The 23,553-nt window shown below is 34.6% G+C and overlaps 1 long non-coding RNA gene across 1 annotated transcript in view; it reads right to left on the reverse strand.

Annotated features, from left to right (window-relative positions):
- The window catches only part of LOC118167123, a 50,632-nt gene that overhangs the window by 7,953 nt on the left and 19,126 nt on the right, over nucleotides 1-23,553 (reverse strand). The window contains exons 2-4 of the long non-coding RNA XR_004750954.1: nucleotides 18,394-18,440; nucleotides 2,538-2,780; nucleotides 465-518 (exon numbers count right to left, since the gene is read on the reverse strand). This is a non-coding gene — a long non-coding RNA (uncharacterized LOC118167123). The remainder of the gene's footprint in view (nucleotides 1-464; nucleotides 519-2,537; nucleotides 2,781-18,393; nucleotides 18,441-23,553) is intronic.

Raw genomic sequence — 23,553 nt, forward strand, 5'->3', positions numbered from 1 at the left:
GGCAACAGCATACTGTACCCCAGGGTGCCAAGGCTTTGCAGTAACAAGCAATTATGCATTCCTGCCCACTCTGCACCTGTGATAATATCTCTTCCAAAGCTATTAAATATGCATCTGTGTCCGGAGTGAGTCCTGCATGCTTGGGTATGACAGATGAGAGCCAAAGGTTTTTTGGGGGGCGCCCCCGCCCCTCTTTTGGTTTTTTTTGGTGGAGAGGATTGTTCTAAGTAGCTATTTCCCTCACTCACACCTCATCATAAAGATTGGTTTTCTCAAGTTGGACTCAAGGAGGATTTATTGGCTTGAAAATGTTCTCACCAGTGACACCAAAATGAATTTTTAAAGTACATATTCTCACAGATACAAAGGGTGAGTGAGAGTTGCTCATGAAAAAGTGGCACACTTTTGGGGGTAGTCAACAGGAGCCATGCCCAGGTGGACTTTTCTGTAATTTTCCATCCTACCTGCATCCAAAACCAGATGTCTCTGTCTGTGGTCTGCTATCAGATCCTTTTCACCTGGATGTTTTAGGAAGGAAGAATTATGTTGACTTCGTAATTCACCTCACATTTTTCAGTCCTAATCTTTACTGCCTTTACTGCCTTGAAACTTCATGGTATGATGCCTGAAAAAGCTCCTCCTGCATTGTTTACTTGCCAAATATTCATACAGTCATAACATCCCACACACCTCCACACCTGTTTTTCTCTGTTATTTATTTCCAATTTATTCATCCAAGCTTTTTCTAGGCTTAAATTAAACTGGCCGCTCTACAACTTCATTGTGCTTCTTATTTATAGCTTCCACCCACTAAGCAATATTCCCTGATAAGTCAGAAGACTATCAATCTGTTCTATTTTCTTTTCATCTCATTTTTCGCCTTTGCTTTCTCCCCTTTTCCTGATATTTGTAAGTATTGCAGCAATCTCTATAGCTAGGTTTATACTTTAAGTCTGGTTCACATCACATAGAATATTTTGATTGTTTTACATGCAAAATAAATAGTTTCTGCTTGAACTCAGTATTTCTGGAAGACGATATTGTTTTAATTATTATAAAAAACGATTTGTCTGGAATATATGTTATCTATCATTATAAGACTATCTGCAAATTCTAGCCAAATTCATCAACATATTTGTTTCAGAAAATATTCAAATGAAAGGGAATAGACTAGAATGCTGTAACCCTCTCATACCCTACTACTCTCTGGCTAAAGCACCTCATGCTGAACACCAGAAATCTGTATTGCAGGTTCCAGTCTGTGAGGATTTTTACCTACAGCCATCCACCTGCCAGTGAAGTTTTCCTCTCATCAGACTGCTAAGGCATCATACTGGAGATCTTTTACTTTTTTTTTCAGTATTTAAATGTCCACTAAACATAAACCATTGATTTAAGAGGGATAGGAATATCAATTCGGTCCTACAAAATTTTTGAAAATTTGCCCCTTTTGTTTGTATCTTCAACCATTTTTTTTTAAAACTTCTTAAAATACAATACACCAGTTGGTCCAAAAATAATAATATTCTAAATAACAAAATAATTGTAGTGAAGGTGTGTATTTTCTTTCAGTCAAACAAAAATATACAGAAAAAAAAAAAATTAAGGCTCGTATTTTCCTTTGATGAAATGGCCAACAACAACAACAACCAAAACACTCTCTGAATCATGCTTAATGAAGATGCTTTAGGTTTTGTATTTAGTAGCCAAAGGAATAAATCACTTCTGAGCAGCACTATATAGTAGCAAAAGAAATGTATCCTTAATTATCCCATGTCAACTATCGTCATTATTATCTTTTTGCATATGCGTTTTGTGTTTAAATATAATTTTGTATTTAATTTTAAGAAAATCATAGCTGGAAGTTTTGAGAGGAACAGATAAACTGAGCATTTTGATTAACAGAATATTTTGGCTTTGCTTTCATTTTGTGTTTTGCCATTTCTTTTTTCTTCCAGTGTTAACAAATGTGTGCCTGCGTACACACAGAGCTGGGAGATTTTGTGTTGAAAAGTTCTACACAAAACAGGGGGGCTTGCCAGAGGTTAAATGTCAGCTTCCACCTCTGTTATTGATCTGGAAATTGACTAAATTATGTTACCTTGAACTAGAACTCCTTGGATTTAAAATGTGATTTGATTCATCCCTCCTAACTTTTTGTTTGTTTGTTTTTACTTAAGCATATGTTATGACTTGTAAACACAAGAGCTTCCCTCTGTTTTATGGAGAGGAAAAAATTGAAGGAATGGTTAAACTGAAATTTTTCAGCATTTCCTGCTTTATATTTTGAGATGAGTCCTAGGCATTTTGTCATATATACATATAAATATATATATATGTATATATATTAAAGCTTTCGCAATTCCTTTGGTTTCTTTGTATCCATTTAATTGCATATGGCAATACTGTATGACGTCACTGTGGAAAGACCACAAAAATAGTGATTGTTTTTAAGATTCTGGCTAATCCCCAAATCTCTGCCATAAATGCTTAATACTGCCAAAGTGCACCAGAGCAGGACACTGCTGGTAGCTCACCTGTCCATGATTTCAGCTGCAATTAGAGGAGATCATTTCATCTCACTGACATGGTATGGACTTGCCCAGGCACTTTCTCATCAGGTACTGAATGAAAGTCCCAGATCCATTTCCTATAGGATACTGCAAAGCCTGCCAGGAGCAATAGCTTTCAGAGGAGTACTTGAATTAGGCACTGAGGTGGAAAGCTTTCAACTGCTGCCTGGCTCCTTCAGTCATCCAATCCACCAATCCAGTGTTTCTCTGAAATAGAATACATTCACTGTTAAAATTCCTACACATATTGGAAGTGTCTGTCTGAAAATAATAATAATAATAATAATAATAATAAATGTATTATGCTGCATTCTCTGCAAGGCTTGAAAATAAAGTGTTGTAATAATGAAATATTGTTGTAATAATGAAATACTTAAAGCAGTGAACCAAAACCTCAGAATATAATACATCACACTACAATTTAATCACTAAAACTTACCATGCTGTGCTTTTAGACTAAACGTGCTAACATAGAAAAGGGAAATGGTAAGGACTATATTTTTACCTCCCAGTATCAAAAATAGAATTGTTTTTAATTAGACTTTGATTTATATATGATAGTGATTTTTTTAATCATTATCATTTTCATGCAAAATTTACTTATTGAGTAAGGCAAACTTAACAGAAACTTGTAAAATAAAATTAAAAAAATAGGTGCTATTTCTTCAGAAAGATCTTCAGGTACTATTGTAATTTTCTGTAGCATTCATAAGATTTCAAAAGACACCTCCTTGCCTTGATACGCTATCTCCAAATTTAGGACAACACAGCAAAAGCTATGGAAGGAGTGACAGAGCAGGGCACTCTGGTTAGAGCCACCAAAGCTGGAGGCATTTCTCTTACTTTTCTGTGTAGACACCAGGGCCTTAGCTCATGCAGACAGAGGAAATTAATCCAGCAGATCCTCAGAAGCAGTGTTGAAGTTTAGTTTACAAGTGTACATCATAAGAGAGGATTATTGTCATTTCAAAACATTTAGTTTCATTCTCATCTCAGCAGTATGATTCCTGGCTAATTTCCACCTTCCAGAAATAGTGAATTAGAGACAAGACATAGACAACAGCTGCAGCCACCCAGAACACAGAATATTAACAACAGTGAAGATGAGCTAAGTGGGAGAGACCGATGGTGAGAAGAGTAACCCAGGGAACACGAGTTTCTGTCTTGATAAAGAACATCTTGCTCAGTACTAAATGGAAAAGAAAAAGTAACCTCAAATGACTGGTAGCCACCAGATTCAACAGCAGCAAGTGCATGGGAATTTCACAGCAACTTGAGATAACAGTCAGTACCCAGAGCATCTCGTGGCTCTCAGCAATGCCACGTGGATTAAACACATCAAACATTCTTTCAAGGTGGAAGTTTTCATTTTTCTATTCCCTTTGGGAAACCCAAAAGAAAGAAGAAAATCTCATAGCACAAATATACCAAACCAACAGATATGAAAACAAAGCAAAGTGAAGCTCTGAGGAAAGCATATGAGCAGAACATTAGCAGCAGCATGACATATTTGACAGTCTCGAGAGAACTGTTTATGATAGAAGCCAGAAAGTTCACGAGTAATGAGGATGGTATGCCTAGCAAGATGAAATGGCAAAAATGACAAAGGCAAGTGGAGAACAGGAACAGGATTATGCAAAAGAGACCGTGATTAAGATTCAAAGAGAGAGAGAGAGATTATGGTAGATGATGACCTGATTCAGTATAATAGTGATAAAATAATCATCATACATGAATAATCTGAATTAAAAAAAAAAAAAAAAAAGAGAGAGAGAGAGAGAGAGAGAGAGAGAAATGTCAGCAATATGCACCCAAAAGAAATAAAAATAAAAGGGGTGGCAGGAATATAAAGAATACTTCAAATGCAGCCTTTTTGAAGGTAATAGCTGTTGTTAGAACTGTCATCTATAAACCAGTCAAAAGACAGATGTACTTGAAATGTCGTGCCCAATAAAGATCCCACATGTCACTCAAAACGATCTGACTATTTATTACAGAATTTGTAATGGTAACATGAAAGAAGGCATGGAACAATACAACAGACAGATGGACTGCTTGCTACATATGTCATTTAATATCAATCAGTGACTAGAATTTATTAACACACTTTCTGCTTTAATGGACTGAACAAGCTTAAAAGCATTCAAAGCAGTAGATAGTAGGTGATGATTGAAATGCAAGGCACATGGTTTCAAAAAGTAAAATAATCTCCAGATAATAGCTAGTATAATCTACTATAAATAAATAAATAAATAAATAAACAAAAATCGAGTGAGGTACTTTGAAGAATAAAAGTTGTTTCACTGCCACTGCCAGTGAAACATCTTCACAGGAAGATGAACTGAATACTAGCATTATATTGATATTACTGTTTGCTTTTTCTTCACCTGATTCTGCTTTTTCCCTTAAATTTTAGGTACGTTTCTTGCAAAATACCTCATGCAAGCAGGGAGGAATGAATCTACCCAGTAATACCCTCACAGAGGGAATGCCCAGCTGCTGGAGATACTGCAGCTATCACAGTTTTTCCCAAGTACCAGCTAGCATATCTTTACATTTGTGCAGCTTGCAAGTTATCTGTCAAAGCAACTCTAATTCAGCACCACTGCATATTATATATAATGCTTGTAGGATGAATTCACCAAACAGTATTTATTATACTGAAAAAGATTAGAGACATTTCCTTATTCCCTCTTTTATCATAGCCCTTCATCCAGGTTAGAGCAGCCAGCTCTGGTGAATACTTATTTTTGGCTTTTCCAGTGAGTTATCTACAAGGTACGTTATTTACGTAAAATCAGAACAGAACTTTCATAGGAAAAAAAAAAGAAAAAAAAAAAAAAAGTTATTCATTCTTATTTAACAACTTCAACTTTAGGATAGGAAAAATGCAGAAACAAAAAGAATACAATGACCTCTCTGTAAAAAATTAATTCTAAAATAGGGAAATCCAAGTATAATGACTGTCAATTGTTACCATAAATGAAGAAATATACATAATACATTTTTATACCTGTTTAAACTATTTTGAGTTACTGTGAATCAGAACCCAGATTTCCCTGAAAATCTCTTATTATCATAAATGTCCAGTGGCAGAAATTCTGAATAATTTACTAGTGAAACTGAAGACTGTTTGGTGTCAAAAAGTATACTTGTATTTAATGGATTTTGGAAGACAACTGCCTTATGCTGCTTTGCAAAGTGCAACTCTGTTCTGTAGGTTGGTTCCATGATTTTAGATGCAATATATTCCCAGTTTGTTTTCATATTAGTGTTCTGTCTTCCCAGCTTACAGCAATAGGAAAGATCACAATTATGCTATGAAATTAATCACATAAGTAACAAAACAAATACTGATCACTCTCTCACTCTGGTGACAGACTAGCATTATCTTACCACTATCCTGAATATTGTTTTTTGACAATGGATAAAATATTCTAAAAAAAAATTAAAGGGAACTTTTTTTCTCCTCTGCTTCTTCCCCTATTTTTTCATAGTGTTTTAATAAATCCTTTCAGCAATGTTTATATAACAATACTCTTAAAAACTAAAAAGATGAAAACAAATAGTTTCAATCACATTCCAGCAGGATGCTACAGAATGAAAAACTTCAGACCTTTGTAATTTACCATGAGAAGATACTTTCTTATTGTACTGACACTGTCAGAAGATGTAATTTTTGCCACCTCTGTAAAATTACTTATCCACTTACTTTTGTGTACGCAAACAAATGTCTGTGAAAGAGACACCAACCACCAACTTCATGCATATCCTCAACCTTTTGAAAAATGTGTGTGCATGTGTGTGTGTATTTATCTTCCTCCAGTTCACATAAGCTGAGGATCTGGCCTTTTTCTTCAAACCCAGTTGCTTAGCAACTCATGGAAAGATAGAGCATTTTTAGAAAATAAGTCATAGTTTTTTAACAACAGAGTTTTTCTTTTTTTTTTTTTTTTTTTTTTTTTTTTTAAATACCTGAGATTTAGTTACACAAATTTTGAGAAAATCGTACTCTCACTGAAATCAAGGGAAGATTTTTCACTCATTTTGAAAGGTAGGATTTTCTGTTTGTTGCTTTTCCTGTTTCTTTTTGTTTTAAAGCCAGTATTGATCATGATATAGTATTATTTCCCATAGTGTGAAAGGTGCTGAATGTGTTCACAGGCTTCAATTATAACTTCTTTTAAAATTCTTTTATGAGTACTTATGAGAAATGACAAATGACATTCATGATATGCCATGTCACTGGAGTACTAATCAAATTAGACTTACTACCTTTGCAATCACAGGTGGGTCTTCATGTTTTATATCTGAACAAAATATGAGTCAAGTTAGCTTGCCAGAACACTGCTCCCATCCTCATAAAAGTATATGACAGATATAACAAGCATTTTGGAAGTAGGCAGGTGCATTACAATACAGAAACAGGAAGTCTAATGAAAATATAAACCAGACTGTTTTCCTCACTAAAAGCTGTATTTCTATTAGCAATTCAGAAAAATATCAACGGTAATCAATTAAGAGTGATTTGGAGAAGACATTCTGCAGGTGTATGAGATTAATTATAATCACATTAGTTTACTGATGTGCTAATTCTGTGTATTTATTTAGATGGCATAGCATGGGTTGCCTCTAACATTAATGTCTGCTTTTTATTTCCTACTGTGTGGAATGAGAAAGACAAAATGCTACAAAAATTTGTTTTGCCTAATGAAAAGGTTTGTGCTCTAGTACTTACAAATTTTGATTCAAAAACCAGGATTGAAAGTAGTCTGAGAAATACATCATTTACCATTTGATTAAAACACTTAAATAAGTCCCGACTGTTAAGAATAACAAGTAGGTTCTCAGCACATGATTTCTAATCCAATTATTTTAAGAACTCCTAGAAATATAGCTAAGCATTATCACCTTTTGCCCAAATCATTGCAGTAACACAGCAAATGAATAATTCAGGCCAATAGTGTTAGCAATTAAATTATAATTTTCCCAAGAGAATACACTATCTTGCATCATTGAATAAAATGATATCCAAAAAATAAATTTCATAACCATTTCACCAGGTAGACATTTTGGAATAAGGTGTTACACGTAGGAATAAATTTGATAATATAGGACTCAAATATTTGAAACTCATTGAACACAAAATACGTTATGGCTTCTAACAGTGCCAGTTGAACTGTGCCACCTGAAATAATGTTTTATAAATTTTCAGTGTTTTGCAAACATTAAAAAATTTTAGCCTCAATCTGTCAGATTTCATTTTCTTTTGCCTAATGGGTCTCACTTTTCACCTTTATGGTTACTGTTTTAGAGTAGTGTTAAGCTGAATCTAATACAAACCATCCTAGCAGATCCTCACCATATTTTGGTTAATTTAGCTGTTTTTAGCTCATGGAAATGCTTTTTGTTAAATTGAGACATTCACATACTGAATGTCATATCTGTTTTGCTAGGAATTTTCCCCAAATGATACAGAGAAAAGGAAGAAAAAGCAATCTTTGATATTCTGAACAAAATACGTATTCTCAGAATCATGCAAATCTTATCATGTGTGTCCAGTGAACTATAGAACAGTTAAGTTATCAGTTAACAGTAGGTTAAGATCATCTACATCCAACAGGATGGTGATAAAAGATACAAGAGAATTTGAGGGAAATTATGGATTTTCTCAGGGTTAATTCTGTTTTCCTTAGTGAACCTGATATCAGCTGCAAAGGGAAACTTTCTTCATGAGACAAGCATTTGTCTCTGATTTCTACAAGGAAAGAGTTGTTCTTTTGAAGGCAAGAGTAGAAGCTACACCAGTAGAATGACTCACAATTTCAATTTAAGCCTGCATTGATAGTGTCAGAAACTCATCTACCTCTCTCTCTCTTTTTTTTTTTTTTTTTTTTTTTTTTTTTTTGGTCTTTTGCACAAGAAACAGAGTAACCTTAAGAGAGAAGACAGATTTACAATGAAAGTCATCTAGCAGTTAGATGGGGCAGCCCCTCAGTCATAACAAGATCACATCTTGCAGAGATGGTTTAGTCACAGGTATAACTAATTAAGGACACAGGCCCTTGGAGCAGAAATAGCATATATGCATGTCTTAGAGGGCAGAAAAGAATAAGTCTTTATGTGAAAAATCCCATAAAAATATGCTTTTGCTCTACCATTTTGATCCATTAAAAATATCTTGCTCAACTCATAATTTTACAGGTAAATTTAAATTAGTTTCTGAAAACAAACAAACAAAAAACACCTTTCACTATCTTTTTACAAACTTTCACTTTTTTTTGCTCCTTGACAAATAATACATATGTGGGTATTAGATCCATGTAGAAGAGATAAAAATGAGGCCTGTTGTATTGATCCAAACTGACCTGGAAAAGTTGCATGACCTGAATACAGACACGGCTCAACAAGTGTTGATGATGAAAAAAAAAAGTTGACTTTTTTTGTATGATTATTAAAAATTAATGCTTCGCAATAATTTAAGGATAAAAGGGTCAGATCAGAGCAAGGACATCAGCATTTAAAAATGTAAAGTGATCTTCAATAGAATTAAAAAATGTAATTAAATTAAGTCACTCAGTGATATACACTCTGCCCCTCAGACTACTTGGAAGTGTACCAAGTTATGTCTCAATTTGTCAGTTGGAAACTCTGTTATACATTTACTTAGCTTACATCAGTTAGAAAATAAATGTAGTGAGCTATAGTAATTCACTAGTGGTTTCAAAACCTAGACTGCTTTCAAAATCTGAACAGAAACTTCTGTGATAGTCTACAAAGATTCCAACTGAGCTACTGAATAGTAGAAATCTAGCTGTTAACAGTCTTCAGCATGTCATTGAGGTCATCATTTAGGCATTAGTTGGTTCATACATTCATGTTGCATCATTCCATAGTTTGCTGTTACAATACACAGATCAGTTCGATCTCCAGAAATCATGCATAGAATCATAGAATCATAGAATATCCTGAGTTGGAAGGGACCCTTAAGGATCATCAAGTCCAACTCTTGACACCGCACAGGTCTACCCAAAAGTTCAGACCATGTGACTAAGTGCACAGTCCAATCTCTTCTTAAATTCAGATAGGCTCGGTGCAGTGACCACTTCCCTGGGGAGCCTGTTCCAGTGTGCAACCACCCTCTCTGTGAAGAACCCCCTCCTGACGTCCAGCCTAAATTTCCCCTGCCTCAGCTTAACCCCGTTCCCGTGGGTCCTGTCACTAGTGTTAATGGAGAAAAGGTCTCCTGCCTCTTGACAACCCCTTACGAGGAAGTTGTAGACTGCGATGAGGTCTCCCCTCAGCCTGCATATAGTGCCTAAATTTATTTTTTATTCCCCAAAACAATTCAGTCACTTCCAAGCCTTTCTCTGAATTCTCAAGAACTAGAATTTCCCATAAAATATCCTCAAGGAGCATAATGTTTTTAACAGTTCCACCAATTTTGAGTTTGGTGAAAAAATAGATGACCAGTTTATTCAGGCACCATGAAAGACTTGTCCTGTCTCCTTTCTAAGGCCTTATCAGCTATGAAGCTAGAACATGGCCTATGACTGTAGAGAACTGCTTTTCTCCAAGTCCCCCCAAATACTCTATTGTTCTAGATATCCATGAAATGTCAAGCTGCCAGTCCCAAAAGCTTCCAAGCCAAGTCTTTGTAAAATTCAGGTATGTCCAATTTTAATCTAAAATAATGTCTTTTCAGTATCTAGTGCTCTTATACTCCAGTATTTATGTCTCTTCATCAGGTTGCATAAATTCATATGTGAACAAATGCAGAATTTGGCTTTTCCTCAGGTACTAACCAAGAATATTTTTTGATATTTCTTGTTGTTTCAAGTTATTAATCCCATCTTTCTAACCCATCACAGATCAATATTACCGGCCGAGATTACGTGCATTTCTAATGTACTGAGGAAAACCAAGCCTCTCCATCTTACTCAACACACCCCTTGTGTGTTTCATATGGGTGAAATTTGTTCATTCTTCGTAATGCTCCTGTTGTTTCCTGTTGGTGTTTCTTCACCCAGACCCCTTTGAGAAAGATAGGCTGGGCCTTCCAGTATTTCATTCGTTATCTAGCTATTATAAGCAACCTGTAACAAACTCAAAACTCATCAGGGAAGTTCTACAAGTGTGAGAAATTACTGATAACATGAGTTTAAACAAAAAGTTCCCATACACTAGACACTTTTAGAATTAGGAAAAATTAATTCCTAATTTTTTGAAATCCCAAGGTTTTTAGAATATGTGCTGATTGGGACATTTAATTGGATCAGAGTCACTACCTACCTTTATCTGTTATCTCCTCCCCATTTCATAGGTAAATGGTTCAGGGACTCTATTCACCATGTCTGATTCTGGCTTTTTTGTGCATATTGTGACACAATTTTCTTCTCTCTCCCTTCCTGTCATTTCCATCCTCCATGATGTAACCATCCATCAAGCAACTACTCAACACATTTTTGAGCATGAATTTTGCCTCTTTGTATTCCTTTAGAATGTGATCCTTCCTTGTGGCATAGCATCTGAATCCTATTTCAAGTACAAAATTGTTACTTTCCTCATAGGGTTATTCTACAATAGTCATCACTATCACATCCACCTTCTCCTTTTATTATCTTTTTTTATTACAATTGTGAGGAAAGGTTGCATAATTATCCCTTTCCGAGGCATGACAACTAATATGGACTAGAGAAAGCTCTGTAACAAGCACTTCAACATCATGTGATTTTGAGACATATATCATTTGATCAGATGCAGATGAACTTTCTAGTAAGATACAAAACATGCCTAATATGAATAGATTTTCCAACTATTTCACATCCCTGCTCAAAAAAAAAAAAAAAAAAAAAAAAAAAAAAAGGCAGAAACATTTTAAAATCTCCAATATATTTGGAGATATCTCCAAATAAATCTAAAATATATTTTCTCATTTCTCAGGTAGATGAATCATTACAAATTATCCTTTTCTCACTTTAAACCATAATTTCTTGGTAAAGATGGCCAAACTGAAGTACCCCACATAGATGTTTTAAGTCCATTTAACACTGATGAAGTTAAACAACTGAAAATTTCAATGTTAAACTGCCTGAATAGATGCTGTTCTCATTATTTCTTTTAACTACTTTATAGAAATCGTGCAGTGAACTGAAAAAATATGTAGGTGACCCATTTTTTTTCAGGTAGCTGAAGAATGAAAAATATTTTGAATGAATCCACAGTGATCTAACTAGGCAGAAGATGTGAGAATGTGAACAAAGAGTATGAGCATTGCATATGAGTAAATGCATATGAACAATCTATATCAACTGTTAGACTGTCCCCCTGAATTTATAGCAAATAAAAAAATCAACTCAATAATCAAAAACAAACACACACACAAAAAAAAAAAAAAAAAAAAAAAAAAAAAACTTGAAAGTCTAGTAAAAAAACATTAGCCATTCTCTGCAGAGGAAAAAACAACTGTGCCAAGAAATTGTTTCATAAACCAGTGCATCAGTGATTAAGTTATTTTTCTCATTTCCATAATTCTTTATGCACTTTTAGGAGTGGTCATCTGAATTGGTACTGGCTGATCATGAATAATTTCTAATACCTGATTCCAGACAGGGATTAATTCTATAATCAGGGCAGGTTTTTTTGAATTACAGTTCATGAATAGTTCTTTTTCTGCACACCTTTCCTTGCTTCCCTCCCTGTCTGAGGGGTGCACATTGTAATGGGCTGGGCTTGAAAAGACCTAAACTGGGCTTAAAAGACCCTCCCTGAACAGGAGGACCAGATGAATCAGTAAACCAGTTCCACATCCTACACCATGCCCTACACCGTATGGAAGAGCCTCCTGCTCCGTAGGAAAGTTTCTTGTCCAAGTTTGTTAGAAAGCTGCATCAGAGTGGCTGATATGCAGACACTGTTGTTGATCTATCATAACCAAATTACTTCCATTAATAAGTGCTTTCTATCAGCAGACAACCTACACAGTAGATATGGATATATTACTGAATGCAGAATAGAAAACTCTGGAGTTTTTAGCATCTGCATCATTTTCCACACTTGCATAACTTTCTGGTTATTTAAACAGTACTGCTAGAAATCCATTGTATAGTTGAAGATGAAATGCTTTGCTGATTTTTAAAAGAAGATCCTCTTAATGCTTCATGGTGTTATACACACACACACGCACACACAAAAAAAGTCACAAGCTAAATATTTTTTTTTCCTATGTAGAAAAAACTGTTCCATAGCCTTTGTTAATATCTCATTTGTATAACATTTTGTAATCACCAACTGGACCAAAAACTCCTACCTCCATTTTGGCCATTTGTGGATATTTTCTGAACCTAAACTCTTCCTGCAGCCACTTATGTTCAGGGGAAGTTTTGACTGCTCCCAGAGCACCCTTCTGGCCACATCCCAGGAGCTCTGGCTCCCAAGACAAACTCTCAGAGGACACTCCCTCACTGTGTGTTGCTAAAAATACTTACCCAACAAGGCATCCTACCTACAACACATACCACAGGTCCCAAGTAACTCCTTTATATTTTTAGAGAAATTCAGAGATGAGACTAAATGAAGTCTCTCAGAAATTTCAACATATGACTGATTCAACATACTATAAATTTACTGTTTAATACTTAATGCTTTTCTAAGGTTTATGAGGTATTCCACAAATGGGTAGCTGCAAAATCCATGTCTTGTCATGGATCTTAGCAGTCATATGCTCAAGGCAGTGTATGCCAGCTTGTTACACTACCTAACCTGAAGAAATACAGCATGCTAATACTCAAGTTAAACTTCACGCTTTAAAGATAGTGAATCAAGAGGTAGCCGAGTACCCAGAAGACAAGGTCTGCTATGTTTCTAGACTTGAATCCTCCTCAGAATGTCCTGAACTGAGAACAGTTGCCTTGTGGATCTAGTAAGGAAAGACAGGCTTAGAAATAGTTGTCAGTTTTTCTATCTGGATGAAATTTCCAAAGTGGCTTCTGAGCGGAGTATTTGGACCGTTCCAATAGCTTATGGTAGTAATGTTGATCTTTTCTATAACTTAAGTGAACTAGAAAACAGCTATTACTTTTCCATCCTTGTTCTCCTCTTTTGCTTTTTTTGAAACTTATTTGGAGTTCACTGCCAGCACCATGTTAGACGTACCTGTGCTGAGGGGGAGAGGAACTGCAGCACAGCAGGTCAGTGAAGCTGAGACTGGCAGGAGACCTTTCTGCTCTACACTGCTGTGTTTGAACACCAGAAGTAAATCTGCGCATACCTTCAGGATTGCTGTGCCCCTACACTGGGATTTCCTTTCACAGGGAAAAAAGAACAGCTGGAAGTATTAAAAATAAAGCAATACATATAAAGTCTTCACCAGCAATCTGGGCTGAAGAACAAAAGAGCTGTATAATTTAGCAGATGTGATGTTTTCTCCAGGCAAACGCAGCAGTTCCTTGGAGGGCAGGTGTGTGCAGGCAGCTTTCCCTCCCTAGTGCCACAAAAGCAATGAAAGAATATCAGTATATCAAAGAAATAACAGCTGAATAGAATGTTTACTTTAAATCTCTTTCCTAGGTTTAAAAAACACATCTTTGCACTGAAGCTTTATGGCACTGAATTTCCTAAATTTTTCTTTTCTTCTTTTTCTCTCTTTTTTTTTTTTTTATTTTTCTCCTCCTTTTCAAAGAAAATGAAATATGCCCTGGAAGGTCTAACAAAAATTTACAATATTGTTAACATTTAAATTTGTAGTTGAAAAACTACATCCAGAATCCAGAAGAAAAAAAAAAAATAGTAAAGAAGTTACATGTCAGGTACTCCCTTCCTACTTTTTTGGCGGGTGTATATGAACAGTTCCATTGAAATGAGTGGGGTGTGCAGTGGCTGACAGGATCAGCATGAGATCTCAGATGTGGTGTAAGACAGCATGCAACACTTTTTCGTGACTCATAAGGAGGACTGAAGAAGACTCATGTTTCTCACTGACTGGTTCTTTCATATTCCATCTTTTTTTTTTTTTTTTTTTTTTTTCCCCACAGCTGAGAAATTCCCCACTACCAATGTTTAGCTCTTCAGTCTCTGACCACTATTTTCCTGAAAAGTTCTGCTCCTTTTTTTCCATCACCCCTGCCTAAACATCATAAACTACATATGACTGCATTTCTGTTTCATGTTTCTTGTGTTTTGTCTTCAAGCGTGTAGACACGTTACAAGGTCAGGTGAAGGCTGCAAGGAGAGAAATTTGTGTAAAGGGTGACTTTAGCAGTCCTAATAAGCAAAGAAGCCCACTAAGTGAGAAATCAAGCATAAACAAAATCAGAAATGCTTTTTTTAAGTCTTAGGTATTACTAATTTCAACCGTTATAAATACTGACAAGCAGCTTTCCTAATCAATAACTATTTCATGTGCTGCCCCCCCCTCCCCCTTTTATTTGTATTGTAGTACTGCGGTGAATTACTGATATTTTTATATTCATGTTTTATTTTTCTCAGAAAGTATAAGCAAAAATTAGTAAATAAAATTTAGAAATATTTTAAAGTCTTCTATTAAGATGTCAAGAACGCAACTTCTACTTTCAGTCCTGCTGTATTAGCCATTCAGATGACATTATAACATAAGTCTCATTAGGTACATATGTCTAGCAAAAAGTAAATCAATATTATATCATGTGGCAAACGGCTAATGTGAAAATACGATAAGCTATTTGTAAATTTTCAATAAACTATATTCCCAAGTTTAAAACTTATTCTAAAATATAAATCTAAAATTGTTTATTTTTTTATTTAACTTGAAGTCTGCACACAGATCAATTGCTCACAGAACAATCTCCTTTCTGCCCAAGTTCCCAGAAAGAGCAGAAAGAGCAAAGGCCTCTAACAGATGATGTCATTGAAGAAACAAATTTAAATTTATCTGAAAATGAAACAATCTTGCAAACATCTTTACATTTAATCATATAAGTCTTATTCTTCTGCCTGTGTTCCAAATACTCATGAGGATAAAGAGCATTATAAGAAATACTTTGCCCAAACAAACTATTCTGTTAAAAACATGGAAGAACACCAGATGTTCAAAAAGAACTGGGTAAAGATTTAAGAATAAGAAAGGATGATTAATATGGACCATGAAATAAAGCATTAAGCAATGTGATGAGCATCTGCTGAGTAATAAATCTAGTCTTTGTATGGTTCTCTTCCCAAAGTTATGCTAACAGGAAACTTTCCAGCTCAATGAAAACATTGCCAAGTAAGAAAATATTGGTCATTTTATCAATGATATTTTATATGTTAGCACAAATAATCACGCTAATAAATATACATTATTTATCTATGGAATAGAGTCACTTTTACCAATTAATAAATAAGCTGCAGTTTTTATTTATGTGTAATCCAGATGGGGAGCCATAATTGACTCACCTCACGAGAAAACTGGAAAGCTAAGGCTAACCATTATGTAACAGTATTAATGTGTGTGTGGAAGCAACAGCTATAATTTAAGATTATGTACAACCCTTTCCTAAATTCTTAAAGTTTTTAACATTTGAAATGATGATATCAGGATTGGTTTCTGAGGGAAGATAAGTATTTGTTGAGAGCATGAGTAAAAATGGTATCATGCAATCTCCATGTGAAGAGTGAAAAAGAGAAAGAAGATAAGGCTTTTTCTACATGCTGTAGAGATGGTGTTGTGAACTTCTTCCAAAGACATTTGCAACTGAAACAGCTGGGCTGGAGAGCACAAATTTGGCATTAGAGGGCTCCTCACTGAGTGCCTATTGCCTTTGAACAGTCTTCTGAACTTTTTATTGGTTTATGCAGAGACAAAACACTTGAAAAACTATATGCCACACATGCATTCAGTACATTTTGTCACAGTTTTTTACATCGAGCATTTAATATGTGCAGCTAGGGAAGGATATGTTTGCACCATCTTGGCTTAGGTACAGAAAACTTAATGAATGACAAATGTAACCTGCTCAGCATTTTACAATATTTTTATTTCAGTATAATGCAAAGGAAGTTTGAATGGGGAAGAATTAAAAATTGATCATCTCATCTTGGAAACGAAGCAAAGTCTGGGCTGCTTCTTCCTCAGTTCACCGCATAACTTCTCACAAGTAAAGCAAAGCCATATGGCACATACTCTTCTAGTTGTATTGTATATTAAATAGGAAATAGATAATACTTCCCTTTTGTTCTTCTTGTTGTTTTTGTTTGTTTTGTTTTTAAAGAAAAACTATATTCTTCAAGTAACTTGGAAAGTATTTTCAAATAAATGGTGGAGTAATTTTAGCTTAAATGTCCTCTTTTAGTATAATGGCAGCCAAGATTTGCCCTGGCAGTCTTTGCTGTATCAAAGCATGGCTTCATCAGGGAGGCCCAGCCAAATTGCCCCAGCTGACCTGCCTGATTAACCAGCTGAACTCTTCACATATGATTTCAGAGTAAGGGAGTAAAACTCCAGTTTGAAAAACTATATAACCATTCTTTAAGATTCACAGCTGAGATAAAGTAGTCACAACTACCTTTTGAAATAATGATTATTTTCTTGCTGTGTGTTTATCTGTGATCTGGTTTCTGGATTTAATAAGGGGAGGAGGGGGACTTACTTGCCACCTTGCTCTGGCCAGCACCAAGTATATGTGGAAATAGGCTGGTTTGGGAAATTTCAGGTGGATTTCAGGTGGATTCCCTTTTGGATCTGTTTTCAAGTGTTTGGGCTTTATTTCTATTCTGTCTACCTAAAAGAGTATGTGTTCTGTTGCAAAAGCAAGTCCACAGTCTGTATCTCCATACTGTTATTTTAAAACAGTTTTTATCTGCAAATAGCTACACCCCGAAGTGAGTCCGTGAAGGATGATGCCTGAGAAGTGTACACGTTCAGTTCCTCTCCTATCATCTGAAGTCTTAGCACAGGTTTTACTAAATCTTTGCCCTGAGCAAACTCTTCCATCCTTGCCTTTTAATAACAGATCAAAAATTCTAACTTAAACCAGAATACATGGCTGCACATCTTTAACCTTCATCCCTTTGTTAATTCATTATTTATTTTCCCCCTTTCTTATTAATTTTTATCTACACTCTGTAGGTGAATAGACCTGTTTGTTCATCTGTCACTGAACTGTGGATTGTCAGCTGTTACATTCCTTGTAACAGTTGCATTGGATTTGGAAAATCATTTTTCATTATTTCGTCTTAGTTTTTGGAAAACATCCACATCATGTAAATGTCTCAGTGTCTTGACAAAAAATAAATAAAAATAATAATAAAAAAAAATAATCTCCACAAATACAGAATTAAGCTGCAGTATTGTTCTAGGTCAGGCCTCACATATTTTGTATCAATCTGCAACAACAAAACACATGTATCTGCTACACTCTGCACAGTACTTGTGGTGCAATACTGATCTTTTCAGCTCTACCAAAATTGATTTTATATTAAAAAGGAGGGGGGGAAGATTCAGCATACTCTTGTTAAAAAAAAACACTCAGAAGTTGTGCAGTATACAGAAGGAAGGAAAAAAAAAAAATCTGCTACCACTGGCACATAAAAAAAGAAATGTTACCCTTTTTTTTTTATCAGTATTAGTTACTCTTTCTTTTACCAGTACTGGTATGCTGATAACCAAGACTGCTGGTTATCAGGGTTTTATCTTATCTGTGAGCAATACAGGAGTTCCCAGCTCCTGCTAAGAACATCTCTGCAGAGCCAACTCTGCAAGGCAATGGTCCTCAGGTCCTCATGAGATTGTACCCAAGTGAGAAAGAAACATGTCTCGCTATATGAAGGCCTAACACCAATAAAAAAACTATTCATTACACCTTACCCTTTAGGACACAGTGTCATTAGACTTGAATGATTTCCTCACAGAACCTGCAATGAAATGAAAAAAAGATATTTTGTTAGAAACATTCTCTGAAAGGAAAACTTATCAAAATACACCATCTGCATAGCACAGATATGGATTGCTTTCAGTCCTAGATGAAATCATATGTCCAAATTCATTATAATGTCCCTTTCTCCTGGTTACCATCTATTCTTCATATGCTTTATCTATTTCAGCCACATGGGGACTTAAAAGATGTACTTCTATTTATTCATTCTAGCATAATTATACAATTTAAAATGTCAGGTGATATATATGTTAATTCTCAAATGACAGAAATACAGCAGAGTAGCAGCTTAGGGTAGGCTTCATCCACATTCACTAACTCTTTTCTCCCTTAATCTAGAGTTTCACCATAATTTCTGTTGTTAAAGTTTTATACAAATCAAACTAAGGAAAATGAAAGTGTGTTGACAAAACCAGAGGAACAAAAGCAATTAATGGTGACTTTTAGAGCTGGAGCTCTGAATGTGCTTTTACAGTATTCATGAATAAACAGAAGAATCATCTTATTGAATATTAATATTCATAAGAGTGGGGCTAAACATCATCAAATTTTTCCTACTGACTATTGCCTTCATCTAGAAGATTAATTAAATTATGTTTTATAAGGGCAGTAATTTCGTTTCAGAAGTCATTTGTAAAAGAACGGTCTCTTTATCCAAATGTTATCTTTAAGCAATAAATTCTGTAGCGTTACTGCAGGCGACATTACTCATATTACATTAATGGATTTGAGAGCCTGATAATTCTTTACAAGCTTAATACACAGGCAAATTATTTAAATCAAGACTTTTGTTTAATATTAAAATATGCTGATTTGTGTTGGAAAATGAAGCTGCTACAGATCATGAACCAGAGAAAAAAAAAAAAAAAAAGATTAAAAATTGATTCCCTACACTGTTTCAGAATGAGAAAAAAAGCTGATAAGTAATATTTCATCAAAAATATTAATTTATTAAATGAAATACTTCACATTTTGAGCAAGTTTCTGGACAGTAGTCTTACATCTTTAGGCTGATGGATGAATTGAAGCCAAGTTTCGTATTTCTTAAACAAGCATTTGTATCAGTGCTGGCCTTACAGACAAAGTGCAGTGGCATTATCACCTTATTTCTGTTTTGTAAGCAAAAGCCTTTGGTTATGTGATTTAAAGAATGAATGTTTCAAACCATTCAGTAACTATTTTTCAACAACTTGAAAAAAAAAAATACAACTTCATTTATGTTTTTACCAAATGTTTTGTTTGAAGCATCTTCTCAAATTAACCTTCTCCATATAGGTTTTCTTAAATTGAAGTGTAAATTTGCACATTCTTATTCCAAATGCTGAACTAATCCTTCCTAACCTCCTCTTCTTCCTTTCCTCCAGTTATTCATACATCCCTACTCAGGACAGGACAACTCTCAGGGTCCAAGAACCACTCTATGCAGAAACCAATCTTCAGCTAAGTCAATGACCCAAATTATTAGGACAACATCTCTGGGGTTTAGACCCTTCAGGAACACTGGAAAGGTAATTTAATCTTTCTAATGTGGACAAAATCTAGCAGTGAAGAGTAGAAATTATTTCTATTTTGCTAGATTGACAAATTTACAAACCAATTTTATTTGTTTTATGTGATTTGAAACTCATATAGCTCAAGTAGCTCATCTTTCCCCTTGTGAAGATCAAAGAGGTATCAACCTGTTTGTTGATTTATCCTATTTGGGACTAGATGGAGACTCAAGTAGTATTTTAGATTGTGAGGCTGCAACATCTTTAATCTTTGTATTAGTAGACATGGTAAGACAATCTATATCATGTTCCATTTCAATATTAAATACTTTCCAGTCTTTAAATAACCCAGATACAGATGTATAAATCTAATAATTGATTCTAACTTGCAATTCTACTCCAGTACACAAAGTAATAGGTGATATTTTTCCAGCTCTGACATAGATTCCAGATCAACAGGAAAATAGCAGAATACTAGATGGCACTTCCAATGTGATTTATTTAACCTCAGATTATCCCTCCTGTTCAGACTCCAGGGAAGGAGGACCTGCAGAGCAAGATTAAACACCCAAAGCTGCCACTATTGAAGCACTTTGGCCCATAAGTATATTTTTGCTCTCCTCTTTATCTCATCTTAGTAAGCAAACCTCTCAAAGAATGCATATCCTCTTACTAGACATGGTCAGAAAGTAAAAAAAGGCCTTGACTTCAGCTTTGCATCTCTAGGCCATGTTGGAATGAGCCACTATCTCCCACTTCACATAGGTTTGCAGTGGTTTTAAAAGTTTGTAAGCAAACCAACTCATGTAATATTTCCTTCATTTGAACAGAGAATAAAACTTGGAAACTATTCACTTTATCTCACTAAAGCAAAATTCTGATTTATTTCTTATCTCTTTTTTTTTTTTTTTTTTTTTTTTGAGAGAGAGAGAGAGAATTAAAAATAGTCTAAGTTAGTACAGTGCCCCAGTGTTGGAGAAGCAATGAATAGTTGGTTGGTTTTCTAGAATTATAGATCTTTTTATTGCTAACTTCATCTGGAATTTTATAAAGTAGCAATGATCCACAATGAGAGACAAAGGAAATTAAAAATAGTGCAATAAATATATAGACATAACAACAATTATTTTGATTTTAGTATAAGCTTTCAGTATTTAACATTCACCCTACAAAATATTATTTTTTTCTGCACCGTATTAAAAAAAAAAAAAAAAGCTTTTTATGCTTTTCTTAATCATGATGGTATTAAAGATTACAATATGAAAATAATTTTTTCAAGGACTGTGTGTTCATTTATGTTAGTGGGAAAAAAAAGATGGATAGCTAAAGCTGAAATTCTACTTAATTATTGGAAACTCCAGAATTTTTATTTATTTCTGTGACATAATGATTTGTCATTGGTAGCTGAAATACATTTCTTTTTAAAAATTTTATTCCAAATTATCTCTGTGTTTGCAAAACAGTGTATTGGATGCACATCTTGGTTGCATTTTTTAATTTTTTAAAAAATGTATTTTAATATATGCTTCACTGCTTAAAATGCAAGCATTAAGTATGAAAATGGCCATGAATATATGAACACATTTGTAATCCTTCAAAAACTGTATATATAGAGAAAAAATATACTACTTTTGCTTAGTACTTTGCAATTCCCCTGATGTGATTTTAGTGCTCAAACTTATTCTGAACTGATTTCTAGGCTTAAATATTCTTTTCAAGTCAAATCAACACAGCAAAGTTTATTAATATAAATATATCACATTTTTCCTCTGAGAATTTATCTCTGTCTAATGTTGTGTTCTATTATGGATAATTAAAGTGGCTCTAAAATATTACTTATATTAAGGGAAAAGTTAATTTAGTGTAAATTTTTAACTAAGGGCTGCATTCAGTATTACTTATATAAATATGCTAATGGCCTGAAAACAAATTTCTGTTTTAAAAAAATCCTCATCTTATTAGAATTCAAAATCTAATTTAAAAATTACTAACCCAAGACAATAAGCCAAGATACAAGATTCATTGTGGAATTATGAGATTTGATAGCTGGAATGTTTTGATGTGCTAGTTTTTTGGCATTGATTTTACTTTATTTCTTTATTTATATATCTTTATTTCATAATTTATGTTACATCTTAGAATTAATAAAAGTTTACCAGCCCTTTGGAACAATCCAAAACATGAGGATTTTGAGAAAAAAAAAAAAAAAAAAAAAAAAGTACAAAAATGGGAAAAAAAAATCTACAGTGCCTCTTTTCTTTCAGAAAAAAAAAAAATCTTTTGACAGACACCATGCTAACATTATTATTGTAAATTTTAGCAAAACCGGTTTACTGAACTATTATCTAGTTCTCACAGTCCTTAGTAGCAAAGGTATTGAAGACTTGGTATCTGTTAAACCAAATCAGGATTGAAGGGGTTCATTGACTTAGTAATGACTTGCAATTAACCTACATTCAGGATTGATATAAATAATAGTAGAAATAAACCTGAATTCCGGACACTTGCAAAAAGCAAACAAATACCATCCACACCTTCCTGAACCTCACTACAGCTAATCCCACAGCAATGTAGCCCAGCATCAGCACACATGTGCCTCATACCCGCAGGCTGGTGGGACAGACCTGCACACCCCAAGTATGGGTCCCAATGTACTCATGGTGTTCCTTTAGGGCAATGCCATGTCCAACCCCTACTAAGGTCACAGTATGGGTGGCGTGATGCCTCATGGTGTCACACAGGGTTTGGGTCCCTGTCATTTCTGCTCCAAGGAAATTTGCCTTCTTTAGACTTATGATCTGAAGTGTAGGATGGCAAATACATCAGTATCAGAATGAATTTGAATCATGCATTTGAATCAACATAAAATGAAAGTCTTGTTGATCGGGAATTACATGGATTTCATTTTTATATCTCAACAGAAAGAAACCTTGAAGTCCTGTGGCAGCAATGTGCTGAATCACAGACACGTTCCTAGTGATGCAGGATTGCAGGAACAATCTGCTCTAGGCATTCTGTGTAGGTCTATCATGTATGAGGCATTTGTAGTTTTCTGTACACAAATAAATTCCACTGATCTGGCTGCCATGTCATAATAATTACTAATACCAAAAAAAAAAAAAAAAAAGTGCACACGGTGTAGTATTGATCAGAAAATCTGTCAAGGGTGACAGAGGAAGAAGAAAAACTTAAATCAGAGTCCCTTTAACCTCTGAAAATGAACTGGTCAATCCATTAAATGGCTTTCGTCAATAATCAAAAAAAAAAAAAAAAAAAACAAAAAAAATTTAAAAATAAATTTTTTAAAATTCCATATATCTTTTATGTCCTCTTTTCATTTTTGTAAAAGGTATATAAAAAAAAAAAAAAAAAAAAAAATCCAATATAAGCTAGAAGGAGGCCTACTGCTTGAGTTTTCTGGATTTGGTGCAGAACACAATTGCCAAGGTCCCTTGGAAAGCACAGCACTTTTTCAACACATTCAAGATGATCTAAACGTTGTCAGTTATTGAACACTAACGCTGATAAGTGGAAAAACAGTCTGATTAGCACTTGATACAAAATCATCCCCAGCACCCTATCAATTAGCTTTTATGTTGCTGT

This window comes from Oxyura jamaicensis, chromosome 4 (genome assembly GCF_011077185.1).
Source record: "Oxyura jamaicensis isolate SHBP4307 breed ruddy duck chromosome 4, BPBGC_Ojam_1.0, whole genome shotgun sequence".
NCBI lineage: Eukaryota > Metazoa > Chordata > Aves > Anseriformes > Anatidae > Oxyura > Oxyura jamaicensis.